This window comes from Dermacentor silvarum, chromosome 11, assembly GCF_013339745.2.
Source record: "Dermacentor silvarum isolate Dsil-2018 chromosome 11, BIME_Dsil_1.4, whole genome shotgun sequence".
Taxonomy (NCBI): domain Eukaryota; kingdom Metazoa; phylum Arthropoda; class Arachnida; order Ixodida; family Ixodidae; genus Dermacentor; species Dermacentor silvarum.
The window spans coordinates 105,102,550-105,119,755 of NC_051164.1; positions in this window are offsets into that span (position 1 = coordinate 105,102,550).

Here is a 17,206-nt window from a genome sequence, read left to right on the forward strand (position 1 = left end):
TCAATATGGTCAGGTTTCCCTCTGATTATATAAACGGACAAAATTGAGCTTAAGGGCGGACGACATATTCCTGAAAGTTCAGGGGAGGGAAATTACTCACTGAAAGTGAGGGCGTATTGAGAAATGCGCTTTAAATTGAAGCCCACGCTTGGCTTCGTCTAGACCACGCCTAGCCTGAATGGGCCCAAGAGTCTCAATGCGTTCACTTCAGGATGTTCATGCAAGGGGTCATCTAGATCAAGTTAAGCATTTGCTTCAAGTTAAGATGCATTTCTAAACACGGTGATTACACTACTGGATAATTTATTTATTTATTTTGTTAGGCAATTAGTCGATGACTCTCAGGGCCACAGGTCGATCAGTTTGAAGTGGAAGAGCCAAAAAAAAAGAAACGGTAGAAATTGTGTCAGCAATTGGTCTTTTACACAAAATATACCCTACACTTCACCAAATGTATTCACCCTTGGCACTCCTGACAATACTGGCAAGCTGATGGCAAGCACGACAGTTCTCTTTATTTCCGAGGGCTTTGGAACAAAATGGCACACCAACGAAACTCCCTCAAAATGTCTGCCATCAACCTGGCTGTCGCAGACAACTTCGGCGGCACCATTACGACAAAAACTACATTTCGTTGCAAGTGTGAACTGCACGCAGTTGAAGGATGCAGGTTCACGGCGGTAGGAAGGTGACTCGTATATTTGCGCCGAGGCTTCTTACCAACGCTTAGTGCGGCAGTTCGCCACACCTAATGTGAGGCGGTGACTTACTAGGGACGGAAAAATTGTCCAAATTGATATTTTCATTAAAGAAATACATTTTGGGAATTGCGCACTGACTGCATACGCCTCGTTTCTCAGAGAGCTCAGGAAGGGCTAATGGCTCATTTAAAAAAAATTGCGATATACGAGATTAACGCGAATAACTTGAAAGAATTAAGCACGCAGAATGGTCCTGAAGGGATTCAAGTGACTTGATTAGGAACTCAATGTGCCGGTGTCGCAGACAGTCGAGGCATATCCCACTTTAGATCGAACTATAGGTTTTTTATAGAAGCAGTTTGAAGGATACTAGAGCACGGGAAATGTTGCTGTGGAGAAAGACAAGCATGCGATGGGTGTTTCTATACTATAATGCGTTCATCATGCGCATAAAAAGAAACATCAGTAGTGATGTGAACGCCTAGGCAATTCTACAATGTCACTGGAGTCAGGAAGGAACAAATAATATGCAAGAACGGGAATGGAAAGCGATAGAAGATCATTTTGTTCTGATTTAAGTTTCTTGGCACTTTTTTTTTTCATTAGCCAAGTATTTTCATTAGCCAAGTTCTTTAGAATACGCAGTCAGTCATCGGCTAATAATCACGCCCTCGCCTCCCTCTCCCTCATTTTCACCAAATTTGGTCGTGGTGGCTGTTATACCTCTTCGAGAACGGAGGACTGAATTGTGCGCCATAATTGAACCATAAAGTGGGAACCTTGCGTGCACCCATCCATAACGTGCCCCTACACGCAACTTTCTGAGCAACCGCCAACAGTTGGCTGATGCCAATCATTGAACACCCGTCATCTCCGGTGTTCCTCAGCGGACAGCTTTCGGTCTCCTACTCTTTCTTACCTATATTGAATATGTCTCAACATTTCTTTGGCGAATCAGCTATTTGCATATTGCTGCGTACTGTACCGCCCTATTATCAATAAGAAAGATGTTCTCATCAGTCTGACCTCAGACTCAACGAATCTTGGTGCTGAAAGTGGGTAACATCTTTGAACGGCAACAAACCTCCCTTCTTACTTTTCATCTCAAGACGTCGTATTCTACTCACCAATACATAATGTCTGGCTCTGTGATCTCGGTTAGCGCCTACAGGTAATTAGTATTAATCTGTCATCTGATCTAACCGCACACATACGCAACATAGCAAACATGTTACCAAAACAAAAGCAAATACAGCTACTCGTGTTCTTGGCTTCCCTCACCTGATATCCGACTAGCTGTGGGATCTGTCAGAGCTGTCGGACTAATCTGTCAAACTTCTAACTTACTGCTCCCTAGTCATGCCTAAACTCGAGTAGGCATGGGTACTGTCGGCTACTTACCAACATTAATATATTACTATGCATCACTCCATGTAAAGCGGCGTAGTGCAGCTGATTTTTTTTCTAACCACGACACGACACGACATGACCGTATGCCAACTTTAATCCCGTACTGTTTCCCGTGATTCCTCATTCTTCATCCAGACATCCAAGGACTGAAATAACCTTGAATGAACTAATTCTGTGGTTTTACGTGGCAAAACCACGATTTCAGTATAAGGCACGCCGTAATGCAGGACTCCGGATTAATTTTAGCCACCCGGGGATCTTTAATGTGTCCCCACGGGTGTTTTTGCATTTCGCCCCCATCGAAATGCGGCCGCCGTGGCCGGGATTTGATCCCGCGACCTCGTGCTTAGCAGCACCACACCATAGCCCCTAAGCCATAGTGGCATCCGAAAGGCATGGTGTGCCGGCGCGTGCGAACACTGAGAAACGCCTCATGCGGCCACGAGCTCCTCTCTCGAGCTTCTTTCTCGACTCCCTGCTCCATCTAGTGACACGGCCGAGAAGTGCGCACGTGGCTTTCGAGGCGAAAAGCGTGGCGCGCCGGTGCCTGCGAACACTGAGAATTGTTCCCTCGCTTGCCGCACACTCAGTGACCCAAGTTGACGCGAGGTTGACTCCATCAATCCCTGGTCAAGGAAGTGGACACTATCCGCGTCCTGGGAGCATACATTAATAATCAGGGCAACAACAACGCAGCAATTCAAAAGCTCCGCACTACCTGCACCAATATCTCCCGAATGATATCCAGAATTGCCAATCGACACCGTGGCATTATAGAAGCGGACATACTGCGTCTCGTACAGGCCTTTGTGATCAGTCGTGTCACTTACAGCTTCCCGTACCTAAAGGACGAGCTCAAACTGGACCGTCTACTCCGACTTACATATCGGAAAGCCCTCACTCTACCACCATGGGCCATGAATGACAGGCTCCTTGAAATGGGCATCTGTAATACAGCGTCAGAGCTCTTCCAAGCTCAGTACATGAACCAAGTCATTCGGCTCGCACGCACCAAAGCAGGTCGCACCACGCTAGAAGCACTGGGCATCAATCCACCCACTCAGGTCGCCAGCAAGCGATCACTACCGCCAGAATGGCAGCAGGATATCATCCCTCGCCCGTTGCCACGTAATATGCACCCCGTCTACCACGAAAACACGAGAGCTGCCACAGCCAAAGCCCACGACAAGTATTCGGATCACGCAAGTGCCTTCTTTGTAGATGCCGCCGGACCCCTGCACAACCGCTCCACGGCAACCGTTGTACGCAGGGGACAGGTGGTAGACTGCATCTCGGCCACCGGAATAGACATCGCAGCCGTGGAAGAGGCCGGTATAGCCTTAGCCATGCGTAATCCAAGAGCCACCTTTGTCCTCACGGATTCCCAGGCGGCGTATCGCAATTTCGCAAGAGGTCAAGTCGGCCACCTCGCACACTCAATACTGCAACAGGCTGCGGCCAATCGTCAAGAGGGTCAGTGGAAACAGCTGCTGTGGGTACCAGGGCACGCGGGAGTTCGAGGCAATGAGATTGCTCATGCCTCCGCCCGAGAACTTTTACACTGGGGCTCCGCCGACTCCTCCACAGCACAACTTCTCGCTGACCAGGACGATCCTCAGCCCCTTCTTTCATATTCTGAGATCCTACAACACCTACGGCTGAGTAGACGCGCTTTACCCCCGCCTGATCCCAAATTAGATAAGGCAACGCAGGTAGCCTGGAGACGCTTACAGACATTGTCATTTCCAAATCCTTATGTATTATCAAAGATAGATTCTATGACGTACAATCCGCAATGCAAATTCTGTCCCCAGACGGCCACGTTATACCACATGGTCTGGGCGTGCCAACAAAATTCGCAAATATCGGCCAAGCATAATCCGACGATAGTCGAGTGGGAGGCGACCCTGTCCAGCTGGGACCCAGAACAGTAACAAGCCCGGGTCAACCGAGCCCGGACGGCGGCAAAAGCCAATGGTCTTCCGGACTAGGAGGTCCGACCACAAAACGGCTATTAATTTTCACTAATAAATGTTTTATTCTCTGACGCGAGGTTCATTGAAGAGTGGACCCATACCCAGTGCATCCATGGCATAGCTCGTTAAAACGTTTGCGCGAAAGGAAGTCATTAAAAAGCGGCACGTACCCAGGGCATTAAATTGAGGCGCAGTCTACTAATGCGTCGGACGACTGCTGTCCTTGAGGAACTCTTGCGACGTGGCTTTGATTGCGCTGAGCATCGGAGAAATTTAATTAATTTGTTTCGTCATTGCATATAGAGCCACAGTTACCCAAGTTGCCGTCAAAGACGTTCATTGAAGAGCGGAACACACCTCATACTCAGTGACACAAGTTGGCATCTAAGAGGTTCATTGGACACTGACCAAGCGGCACATGCACAGTGCTCCAAGTCGGCGTCCAAGAGTTTCTTACAATAGCGATGCCGTAGTCCCGCTTCCACACTGACGACTGTAAGTGGGAAAGAGGGACCAAGTTGGTACGATGGTTGGTTTCGAACCCTGCTACCTCAGCAAAGCAGCATATGCGCTACCCATTCGGCCGCGGACTACCCAGGTAGGCGGGAAAACGATTAGTTTAGTTTAGATTATTTGCAGGCAGGCGTAATGTGCATGAAATACCCTCAGATTGCTTATAAATAATAAATAAATAAATAAATAACATGCCCCTTATTTCTGCGAAATATTAATGGGCTGGCTCGCTGATTTCAGGGAGGACTCCACAAACGCCTCGTATATCACGTGAAAAAGGGGAGAAAACGAGTCATTACGATTATTCAGTCAAGAAAGGTCAAAGCTTTATAGAACATCGCACCTAAATTTGTTCCAAGTATGCCGAAAAATGAATGATGACGCTGGCATGACGTCAATCGAATGACGAAGCTAGAATAACAATGGTGGAACGAAGAAAACAGAATCACGATGGTAATATGTCCACGCATGCGCGGGATGCCGATACAATGACGACTACAATACGATGGCGTGACGATGACGCTAAGAGCATGAATCTATGACGATTACTCTACGATGATTGCGATAACGATGAAATGACAACGCAGGCACTATACGAGAATAAATATTGAGAATATATAGGAAGAGAAGGTAGAAACTTCCTGCTCGTTTATTACTGGGCATCGGGAAGCGCTACGCGGAATGCGTGAATAATTCTTCCGAATAAGATTTTCGCTATTCTCTCACGTTGGATCAGAACCTAATTTTCGGTAATTAGTGTCGATGCGGAGTTGTCGGAAAACGTCGTTTTTATTTCCCTCATCCAGGTTACGTTATGGGCTGTTTCATTATTATGTTCCTTCTTATCTTCCTAGTATATTTCAGCTTCACATTTCTCCTTCCTCTATCGAGCCATAGCCACTCTGGCGAACAGTGGGCTGCATAAAAACTGGCTACGAAATTTGTGGTTGTTCTCCTGATGGAGACAAGTCCACCTGTCATAACTTTGGCCCCACCCTGGAACGTGCCTTGTTCGCCCTACGACTAATGCAAATAAACGTACCAGGATACAACTAACCCTCCACAACCTGCACCCCAGCGATAGGAGCGGCACACAATAAACGTTGTTGGGAATGACAGCATGTAGAGGCGGGATGGCCGCTTCACCATGCAACCTATTAATGTAGATCTCTCAGCAATCCCCCGTACCCTTACAAAAAACAATTTAGAATGTACATAAAAATTCTACAAAAATTGTCTACAGAGAGTGTATAGATTATAGTCTACAAAAAGTGTAAGGTTATTAGTCTACAATGAGCGTACAGCGTTTCTACAGACGTTTTTATCTTTCTGTACGTTCTAAAGAAATTGCAAGCGTTTACAGAAGAAACAAACCGACTATCAGATAAGAGTTCTATTGCAAGAGCCACAACGTGGTGCACTGCTCAGGTTGCGCTCAAGGATTTGCCTTGAGTGTTTTGTCGGTTGCATCTGGAGTCTTTGAAAGTATGTACTTTGCGGCATGCTTACATAACGTGTACACAGCAGCCACCGAGTACTCAAGCGAAGTATGACGAGTACCCTTGCACCGGCTCTGCGTACACGGCTACGCTGCCTCGAAACAAGCCTAGCTCTATGACATAACCACGGAGCGGGTGACGATCACCCGCTCCGTGGTTTCCAATGTTGTTTCCAATGTCTTGTATTATTTTTTGACCGCAGTTGTGTACACGATAAGTTCTTGGGGACATTGATAAGCCAGACTGCCCAGCCAAGCCGCTCAGGTGCAGCGAACGATCCCATGCCTGCTGTACACGCTGCAATGTTGGTTGGTCGGTGGTTACACCATCGTGACTGTATTCTCATACCCGCGTTATCCTACCTTCCACGCTGCATTGAAGGCCAATTGCAGGGAATTATTGGGTGCACCACACGAACCCGTTCTTCGGAATTTGTGGACCTACAAATAGAGTTTCGCACTCGTCATGTTAACACGAGTGCGAAACTATAATTGTAGTTTTCGGGTATTAACCGTTTGCAAGTTTCCTTTCACTTCCCTTACTGATTCTAGATATCAATAAAGAGACAATTGATTTCTCATAGTGTACTTGCAAACAAAATAAATGTCACAGTTTCGCCCGAAAGGCGAAGTATCAATTGCGATAGTAAATTAGTAGAGAGCTATTCGGAGTAGGGATACTAGTTTTATCGGCTGCATAAACTTGGACACATTCGATTACTAACTGAATTAACAAGCGTGGTGTCAGCGCGCACAAGCACACACGAATAGATCACACTCGATGACCGCAGACAACCACTGGCAAAACGCTGGCAGCAAGCGTAGCTGCCGCAGCGAGCGAAGGTTCGTGCGGTCTGTTGCTTCAACGGAAACTGAGCGGCGAATGCACAGCGCGTACAAAGGTGCAAAGTACAAGCGCAGTTGTTGGCAGAGTAGAAGGGTGCCCCACCCCTCCCTCCCGCACTGCCTTCCCGCTTTCCTGCTTTCGTGTGGGAGATTGAGTGGCCAGTTCCCCTTGCACCCGGTTGCAAGATACGCATTTGGTGCCGCAGCACAGCGTCGCCCCTCCCTCCCTCCCATACGCACGGCTCTCCGCCGTGCGTGCGCTCTCCGTGATAGCGCGCGTCCGCCGCGCGCTTTCACTCGCACATACGGCGCGCGGCGACGATTTTATCACCCTTGGACTTTATACGGAACCTCACGGTGACGGCGGCGGCAGAAATCCGCTTGAAGTTTCCATATAATTGCTATCGCAATAATAAATTGCGCAGAGGCCAAAATAGATAACCGTCAAAGTCGATGATACGTTGTGTGAACATAAGCAATCACACATGCTGCCGGAATGAGCACATGTGCAGCATTCCGTTGCAACCAAGCGGTGCTGGCGTGAACGTCATCAGAACATATCTGGAGGAGTGACGATCGCGTGTGATGCAGGCGCTGGTGCAAGACCTGTCGTTTCATTTTGCTAATACATGTTTGAAATAACTACACCATCTGACGCCGACGCCGCTACCCACTGCTTCACATCTCTCCTCGTTGTGCCACTGATACACGATCCCTCTCTCCAACGCAGGTATTTGGTTTGATACCGTAGAGAGTAGTGTAAGGGCCACACTTTGCCCAATTTTAAAGGGGTGCAGTACCAAACCTTTTGGTCAAAATCAGTGTTGTACAGAACGGCGTTCCTTGAACTAGTTCCTTTTGGGAGGAACGGAGAAACGCCACCGTTACGTTAAAGATCGGTGGAACTGTAACAGTAACTCATTAGATTTACGAAGAAACGACGGAGGGAGCGCCGTTCCTTCTGTAAACGTTCCACAGCTTTGAACAAACGCACGCACGTACGCAGAACATCATGCAGGGCGGATGGTCGACCGCGTGAGGCGCAAATAACTACCGCTTGCCTATCACGTAACGATGGGGCATTTCCTTTCGTGAGTTCTCCGTTGGATTTTTTTTTTAACGACTTGGCTTCAAGATTGTCACATGACGCGTTCCCTCCTGTAGTTTCTTTCCTCCATGCCGGCCTGTCGGACACCAACATCGAGATGTAACACTTGCTGAGTTCAAACAAGAGTCTTCACTAAATCGCGAATACGCATTCTGGACATTTTTTTTCACTCATACTGTATTGAATCAGCATTCATTAAACGCCTATGTATTGTTCCTTTTGATGCGGCTTCTTGTGCAAGAAATATAGTTATATATCCTCCTAAGACCCCTTGTACAATACATTGCACATTGCCTTTAACGTTTTTTCGAAATGCAATCGGAAGTAATTACGCAAAATATTCACTCTGGGTATGATGTACGGTGCATGTGTAACTGTAAAGAAGTGGTTCACTCATATGCTTGTCATCCGCTTTCGATAAATTTGCCAATAAATTGGTCTAGACTTCTGTGTCGTCCCAAATGGCTGAACGCAACCTCGAGGCGTGTTTCTAACTCACCGAGATTGCATGAAAATACCGGACGCGGCAGCAGCATGGCCAATATACTACACGTAGTTCCAACTTCATCTCAGCGTTTAAACGTATAAATGCAGTTTTTGCCACAGCTAACATGACGAGATGATGGAGATACGTCATTTTGGCATGTATCCCTGGTATTCAAATTTTTAAAATTGTTTTTCAAAGGCATAACATAACAGTATACACAATAAAAACGAATGTTTAGGGTAGCAAACCGGTTGTGCTGAACTGGTTAACCTCTCTGCCTTTCCTTCTCCACTCTTTCCTTCCATGAAAAACAATTTTGTCCTACGATTATGCGACTATACACTATAAAACGCTCCTTGAAGAGCTATTATGTCCATTGCTGAGTTTGTCCCCCTCAAATAAAAAGAAAACTGAAAAAGAAAGTGGGGACCGCCCGAAGGTATAACGCTCGGTATAACGCTCGCACCACCCGAAGGTATAACGGGCATAAAACCAATAATAAAATAAAGGAAATGGGGTTGTTGTCGTCGCCGGCAACCCAAAAGAAATTTGTAGAAAAGCCAGTTAGAAAAAAATAAAATAAAATCGGAAGCCAAGCCCTCAAAGGAAAACAGGAATGATAGTGCTGAATAGGAAAAGAGGCCTGACGAGAGAAGCAGTGACGAGTTGAGGTCTCTGAGGGATATTGATGCATGTGAGTAACTTTCTATTTGCACATCTGAAGCGCAGTATCCTTACTGTGCATTTGAAGACCGAAGTGGAAAATGCCATGTGTGTTGCACTTGTAATAGACGAGCAGCAAAGTTGCAGTTAGACATTTCTCGAGTATATCCGGTGCTCCCTGAAAAAAATTCGTCTAGGAACGTTTCTTTGGATTCTTTTTATCTCCATATAATCTGCCACCGGCGATGTTCAAATTCGTATAATATACGTAGTTCGATGTGACTTTTTGATTGCTCACTTTATTTCGCCTCAGGATTACCCGACATTATATTTTTTTTTTAATCAAATGCAACGTTCCATTGTACGAAGTGTAACTGGAACGCATTCCTTCCGCGTTGAAGTAACCTGTAACGGGAACTGGTTCCAAGATTGGGAAGGAACGAGGAACGAGCTTTCGTTCCTGCTTTAGAGGAACGTGTACAACACTGGTAAAAAATTGCACGACGCTTAAGCTTCGCATTTAAGAGTGGAACGCGATAGCGTTAATTATCGGGCCCCATTCGCATCGCATTTTTGTTTCAGTGGGCTTCACCGCAACACATAATGTAGGAAAGCCAGCTTACAAACCCCATGCTTACACCGATCCCCTTAAAGTCGGCTTCACTTTTGAACAGAAGCGCATGGCTGGGAAGACGTTTTTCCAGGGGCAACAAAAGTCGTCTTATATTAAAATTTGAAGGCTCTAGCACCTTTTCATTATTTTATTAATTGTTTGCTATTGCCCTGACGCGCACGCGTGTCCAAAACGCATTAGGCAGGCGAAGTCCCAATTTGACCTGCCGAGGATGCGAGCGCCATCTGAATATCATTTTCGCAAGTAAATTACCCGAGCGCGTCGTGTTGGTATGGTAAAAATGCTGGAAAAGTGGTTTGTGCTTGAGTTTCCTTGTAACAGAATTGTTTTCTCGTACATTCAAATTAAAATCCGACATTACTGCTTTACTTACCGCTTTAATTAATTACGTAATATGCAGTGGTTAAGCCGTACTTTACCATTTTTCTGACGGATTTTACTGTGAGAAATTCAATTTTTGTTCACCAAAACCCTTACACTGACCTCCACTAGGGGGAGTTGGATGGCGCTTCATACGCGCGCCCGTGAATCCGCCAGAAGTCCATGCCCTTGTCCCGCAAGCGAGCGCCACGGACAGTCGATTGTTGCTGGTGGGACAGCGCTTTTCTTTTTTTTTCAATTTTTTTGAAGAAATGCCAGCTTGTTGTGCGGTAAATTGCACGAGCCGACCAGAACAGTATTCAGGGAAGACATTTCACGTGTAAGTACCCCGAAATTGCATTGAATTTTGCGCATTTTACGAGAAACCAGCTTCGCTTTCCCGAGTGAGGCGTGTTAAAGCAGTTTGACCTTTGTCATGCGGGTTTCCGCGCTCGAAGCCGCAAATGTTCCAGAAATGGGTTATTAATCTCAAAAGCGACAAATGGAAACCAACTCCAGGCAGCAGGCCTTGCAGCTACACACATGGCTATGACATAAATAAACGCACTGTTCAGTTGTGTCATTGTTGTCCGGTTCTATGGGAATGTGTAGTGATCTTCGGTGGTTTAACATATGCCCACCTCATTATCAGCAGAAAGTGAAGAGTAATTATTATACAGCACTGAAGGGGCTTGTCCTGAGCTATAGGCAAACATAGTGCTCAGGTTCCAACTTGGCCGTTCTTGTATATCACCAATTCAACAGCTTGCAGTGCCAATTCCAGTTTGGTCAAGGCTGTCATGATAAGTGGATATGTTTCAATCGATCACCATAAAATAGACCTCAGTGTCGTTGCGTTTCCTAAATGACTTAATTTACTGTATATTGTTCTCGAGCCCATTACACGAAGCCCATTAGAGCTTCATGTGGTACACACCATCTTTTTTAACGCATAGTGACAGTGCCATTTATCTCAACTGAGATGAGTGAGCAATGTGCACTGAACGTTCGTTCGTTTAAGAGAATCTCTTTACACTGTTCGCTTTAAAGAAATGGAGTGTTCGCAGTATTCTCTTTTGCGTTAAAGATTGCTGCTTATTAAATATTCAATGCGTTGTAATTCTAAAAGGCCCCGACAATGCATACGTTTTTTCTCTGTACAACTGTGCGACGACTTTCCGATGTTTGCCTTACATGTCCATGTGCACTTCAGGATAGAGAGGGTGGCGTTTCTGAAACCTTTCAACGGTACGCAAATACGAAACGGCATACACTATCGCGCGAGTGTACGTCATCGTAAACATGTGGGGACTACCCATTTTGTAAGGAAAAAAAATATCGCATTGCAAAACCATGTTAACAAGCATGAAAGTAACCGGCAGAAAAGCACAATTCGAAAATATCTAACTCTAGTGTGGGAATCTTTTTGTCTTAAAACGCGCATTCAGCCAAACTTTCTTTGTGTTTGTGGCTGCTGCATGCTATGTTGTCCTACTCTAAGGACAGTGAGCATGTGATATTAAAATAAACGCAAAAATGTGCGATCACGAGAACAGCGGCCGCCCGAAAATACTACATTTTCTTGCTTAAGAACCACAGCAGACGCCGGCTTCCGGGACATGCGGGGGAACTTCCGATAGCTTCACGAGTCCCGTCGCTGACAAAGAGGGTGCGCCGTCCAGCCTTCTTAGTGGAGGTCAGTGGGCCCTTAACGCTGTCACGTAATATGGTTCCGGCGTAGGCGGTGGCTTGTGCACAACGCGGATTGCATCAGAGGTCAACGTGCAGCTCTCGCCATCTAGTAGCAGCTCGCGGATGTACTTAGCGCGCGAAAATTCGCCGATGCGCGCACGGCATCGGGGCACCGAACGCGATTGCTTTTACCTTAGAATTTTTTTTATTTCCCCAAACTGCACTTCCATCGAACTGTCCAAGCACTCGTTCTTCTCCACTTAATGTGTTCTAGAAGTATCTGTTGACGGTGTTGGTAAAACTGCTCTTGGAGGCATATACGCGCCGTATTTTCGGTTATGGAAGCTATCTCTTGCCGTTCTCTTCGAAAGGGACGACGTGTATTTCTTTTCGCACAGCCACTGCGCGCCAAATTCATTCTTTGGCGATGCGTACACCTCGAGTGCTCATGCAAGACGTCCTGTGCATGACCGAGTTCATCATCCTTTCTACGTGTTTTCAGAAACTTCTGTGACGGTACTTTCATTCACGTCGTAAAGCCGTCATTACCGAGCTTTAGTGCTGCAGTCTTCGTAATGACCTTAAATGTGCAGGCATAGAAGGCTATGAAGAGCTGTGCAGGTTACGTAGGCAAGCTAACTTTTGGATTTACTGTTGAGGCATTTGTGTCGCTTGTTTAGCTAGCGAGCAACACACAGACACACACGCTGCCCATTTCGATCCAAATCAGGCCTTATTATTTGCTCGACACCGTGACGACCTAACAAAAGTTGTTAACTTTGCTTTTGCTATGTCATTGACGTTGTCATGCTATGTCATGTCATTCGACGTTGTCATTGGGATCGACCGTCTCTTTTGACGCTACCAGTCCTAAATGTTTGCCAATCTGAGCAACTCATACATAAAAGACAGCGAAGCTGTGCAAGCGAGTTCTCACACCAATGTTGAGTTTCCACTAGAGGGCGAGTATTTGGATGGATCCGAAGCTACTTGACACGAACTTCCTTTTTTGTACGTATTGAAGATGGTCCGACTGCCGACAACTACACGTGCCTTGCAATCCAATGGGCATTATTTGCTTTTACGCGAAGCGCGATAATTGGTTATCCAGCATGCATCAATGGCCAGCCTATCTTCTACAAGAGAAATCATCTGTTTTTGGGTGTCACTGTTAACCGGCACGTCTCCTGGAGCCCTCAGGTTGCCCACTTAAAGAATACGCTTACATCTATTGTCTGTGTCTTCAAGTTCATCGCCGGCAAAACATGGGGATCATCAGTGGGGTTTATGCCATAGTTGTACCGAGCACTTTTTATCAGATTCATGTGCTATAGCTCTCCCGTGCTTTCTACACCTTGCAAGTCGGATCTTCGAGCACTTCAGAGCGTGCAAACACAGGCACTACGCGTTTGTCTCGGTCTCCGCAGAGCGTATCAACAGCAGGAACAGTTATAATGGCTCGAGACCATCCGATCACGGCATACGTTAGCACCGACACGCTTACAACTAAGATCACGGTTACCACGGATCACGATTTCACGGTTGCCATCAAGCTATTTTGCCTGTGTGCCAGAATGACGACCACAGGCGTCATTTTCCAACGTAGTCAGCACTCACCGTCGGCCTTCAACAACACCACCTAATAGCACAGGCCTACGCACACCGATCTAGGACGTCATGCTACTTGGCCCGAAATGTTCATTGCCAAGGCTGGCGTGACGAAAGCAGTGACGTCAAAATCACTGTTGCTTACGGGGAAGCATCCCCACTAGATTCTATGGCAGTCGGGCCAGGTAGCATGACGTCATGAACGAAGTGCGTAGGCCTTGTGCTATCTAGGTGGTGTTGCCTTCACACCCTCGGGACGTTCTCCGTCAGCCTTGTGGTGTTTACACGAACCTGATGTGCGTCTTTCCTTCCCAGGAATACGAAAGAAGACAGACTTGTCTACCTTGACTTTGAAGCAAGCAACTCTGGATTGTTTGCATACTTTCTACTTTGACCGAGTCCACATATATACGGATGGCTCTTCCACTCAGACCAGCTCCACCGGCGCAGTGGTTATCCCATCATGATCAATAGGCACCAGATACAAGATTTCTCACGTCACAACATCGACCGGTTCGGAGCCTGTTGCCCTCCAAGGCGCTGTTGATTATATTGTAACAACCAACCGGCTAATCATTGAATACTATTCTGCGACTGAAAAGCGGTCGTACAGTGTGATTTGTCAGTTTTTCGTCTCGGGTCCTGTGAACAACTCGTGTCTGAGATAGGAGAAACGCACCGTCATTTGATCGCGAAAGTACACGACGTCGTGTTTCAGTGCCGGGTCATTGCGGTATGTCTGGTAACGACCTCGCTGACGAACCTGCTAGGAAAGCACACGAATGAAGAAATTTTGTTTCTATACCTATATCGAAGACTCACACAGCCTCTAACTTAAGCAAGCTAGCGCACCGTATGATATTGGGGCAGTGGCACACACCTGAATTTACCCAGCATCCATTGCATTTTCTCGGCATTACCTAGGCTTCTTCGGAGTGAGGAAGCAATGTTGTGCCATTACGCTGGGCCATTGCATTCACCAATGCATATGGATCTCTGAATGGAATGACCGATAGCAACGAGTGCAATGTCTGCGGTGTCGAGGAGAATATAGGACACCTCCTATGCTACTGCCCATCTCTTGAAAAGGAAAGACATGACCTGTGCACAGCTCTAAAATCAGTTGGATAGAAAAAAAATTGGGGTAGCTTGCACTAGTGGCGCAAGGCTAAAGACACAGCGGAGCTGATCGGTTTCTAGCTGGTCCTGGCTATACGAAGTGATGCTAAGTTATATGAAGTAAGGCCAAGTGATGCTAATTTATACGATGCGCATAAGCATTTCCTCGTGGTCCGTGGCATCGGGAAACGCCTCGCGAAGCACTTGCAATCCGAGCACACGTAGGGGAAGTGGGACGAATGCAATGCACCGTATACGGGCGGCCCGCAGCAGACGACACGCCGGGATGACGTCACCGCGCATGCGCAGTAGCGCGCAGCTGGTGGGAGCTCGGCCGAGCCGCCGCCAGAGACGTCTGTTGCAGTCACGGACACCGCGAGCGTTCGTCGCTAATGGGGGGAAGCGGAAAAGCGCGGATGGCGTCGGCAGCACCTGTGCGCGTTGCCTCGTTGGTGCTGCTACAATTTTTCTTTATCTCTCTCGCTCTCATTTTCTCTATCTCCCGAACATAGCGCGCGACGCACGAATTCTCTCTCGCTCTCATTTTCTCTTTCTCCCTCCCGAGCATAGCGCGCGATGCTCCGCGAGGTGGTTGCTAGCCAACGCAGTGGCAGTCGGCCCACATTACGGCTGGCCAGCTCCACCGTTAGAACATTCACCTTGAACAAGATCGTTGGACCATGGTCTCGCATACCGCAGCTACAAATGGCCATGAAAGCCCTGCTGTGATTTTCGAAAGCTACCGGATTGAGTGACCGTCTGTTATCTGCACTGAGTGATCATATGTGATATAGAGCAGAAAACTTATTATGTTGGCAATATCCACATCGGCCTTTCTCTTCTCTTTATCGTACCCTCCCCTTTCCCTTCCCCCAGTGCAAGGTAGCCAACCGTGGCTCAGTCCTGGTTAACCTCCCTGCTTTTCATTTATCATTTTCTCTCTCTCTTATCTGCTGGCTGATCTGAGTGATGATAACGGTGTAATAAACTATTACAGGAAAGCTGTTAATGCGACTGGTAGCGCTCGAAAGCCCTATATGCCATTGTTTGCCATTTTGATTTTTGACATTAAATCCTTGAAAAAAACAAAATCACTCGAAAGTGTATATAAGGAAATGCGAGAATTGTTAGGGACTAATTCTCAATAGCCTGTGTCATTTACGAGTAAAACTAAAATTGTTTACCACTCCTTTTAGGTTCTTTATATTAAACGCCTAAAAAGTGTTCCTCTTCAGTGGGAGATTCATAAAAGGCAGAAACTTCATATTTAATTGAAATGGTGGTCACTCTATGGGTGGCGTGTACCGACAGCTTGAAATGCTTAGGCTAATTATGGGCTTTGAAAATAATTACTGAAAGATCATTTTCTCCCGATCTTTACACTTTATACACGGCAGTTGTCGTTCTGTGGTCTCCTTCATTAACTATACCAGACGCGATGTTCTTGTTTCGTTGGAGTTGGAAGCATGCCGTGTGTGGCGAACGATAAGTGTTTCATCTCTGTAGCCTAAAACAGCCTTTGTTGAATGGTACTTATTCGAGCATTGCCGAATGTCACACAGCCTTGATTCGCTGTACTTGCCAAAGTCCTAAAACAACGGCGCTAGACACCACCTTCAAAATTGGTGAAAATAATGGTAACATTACCAGTAAGTTGTGGTAAAACTTTCGTGATCCAAGTTTAAATAGAAGCTCGGCACAGAATTACTAAACCCTCCTTTCCCTCCCTACGTCCATGCCTCAAGCCAGGTTTGTAGTTTGTTTCACCAGTGTCTTCGGTGTATTAGGCAAGGTACCCTGTTAAAATATCGTGAAAATAAAACGCAAATTATTGCTAATGCGTACGCAATGTTGGTTAATGTCGGCATTTCTAATAAATTTCGCATACAAATTCTCCGGAGCATTATAAGAGGGCTTTACGGGCGGCGTAAAATTTAGCCCCCTGCATTGACTTAAATACATGTGCGATCAAGAGCACAGTTAACACAAATGGGCAGACCTCTATGAAATATTTGTGCGCTACTTTAAATGCGTGTGGATCAAATACATATTTTGCTAAAAACAATTTTAAGCAAGCGTTCGCAAGTGTTAGGCTGCCGTAATCCGCAACGTTTCCCACTGTCCCGAGTGAACTTCGCGTTTCACAAACTTTATGTTTAGTAGAAATGCCACCTTAAGAGGAAGCTTTAGCTCGGCACCAACTTTGATGCCACTTATTCTAATGCATGTAAAATGCGGAAATTCTTATATGAGATAACCGCTAGGCCGATTTTAGACTCTAAAAAGCCTCTGGGCCCCCGGGCCTAAATTGTTTTACGGATATCTGGCAGACGTTGGTAATTCTCAAAACAATAAAAGCACGAAGTTTAGAAATGCTTAACTCTGCACCAAGAATAGATATCGCAGTTCCGTAAACTGCGTCCGTTAGAACATCCAAAGCGAATAAATTTCATGCATTCATTTATATTTTGCGTGAACTTGATACAATGTTTTACACGGGTTTTGCAAAAGTCCTTTTCACATTTACGTGATGTATTCAACAGCCATGTACAATACATCAATTTTGTCCGCTTTAGATGTACTATTACATG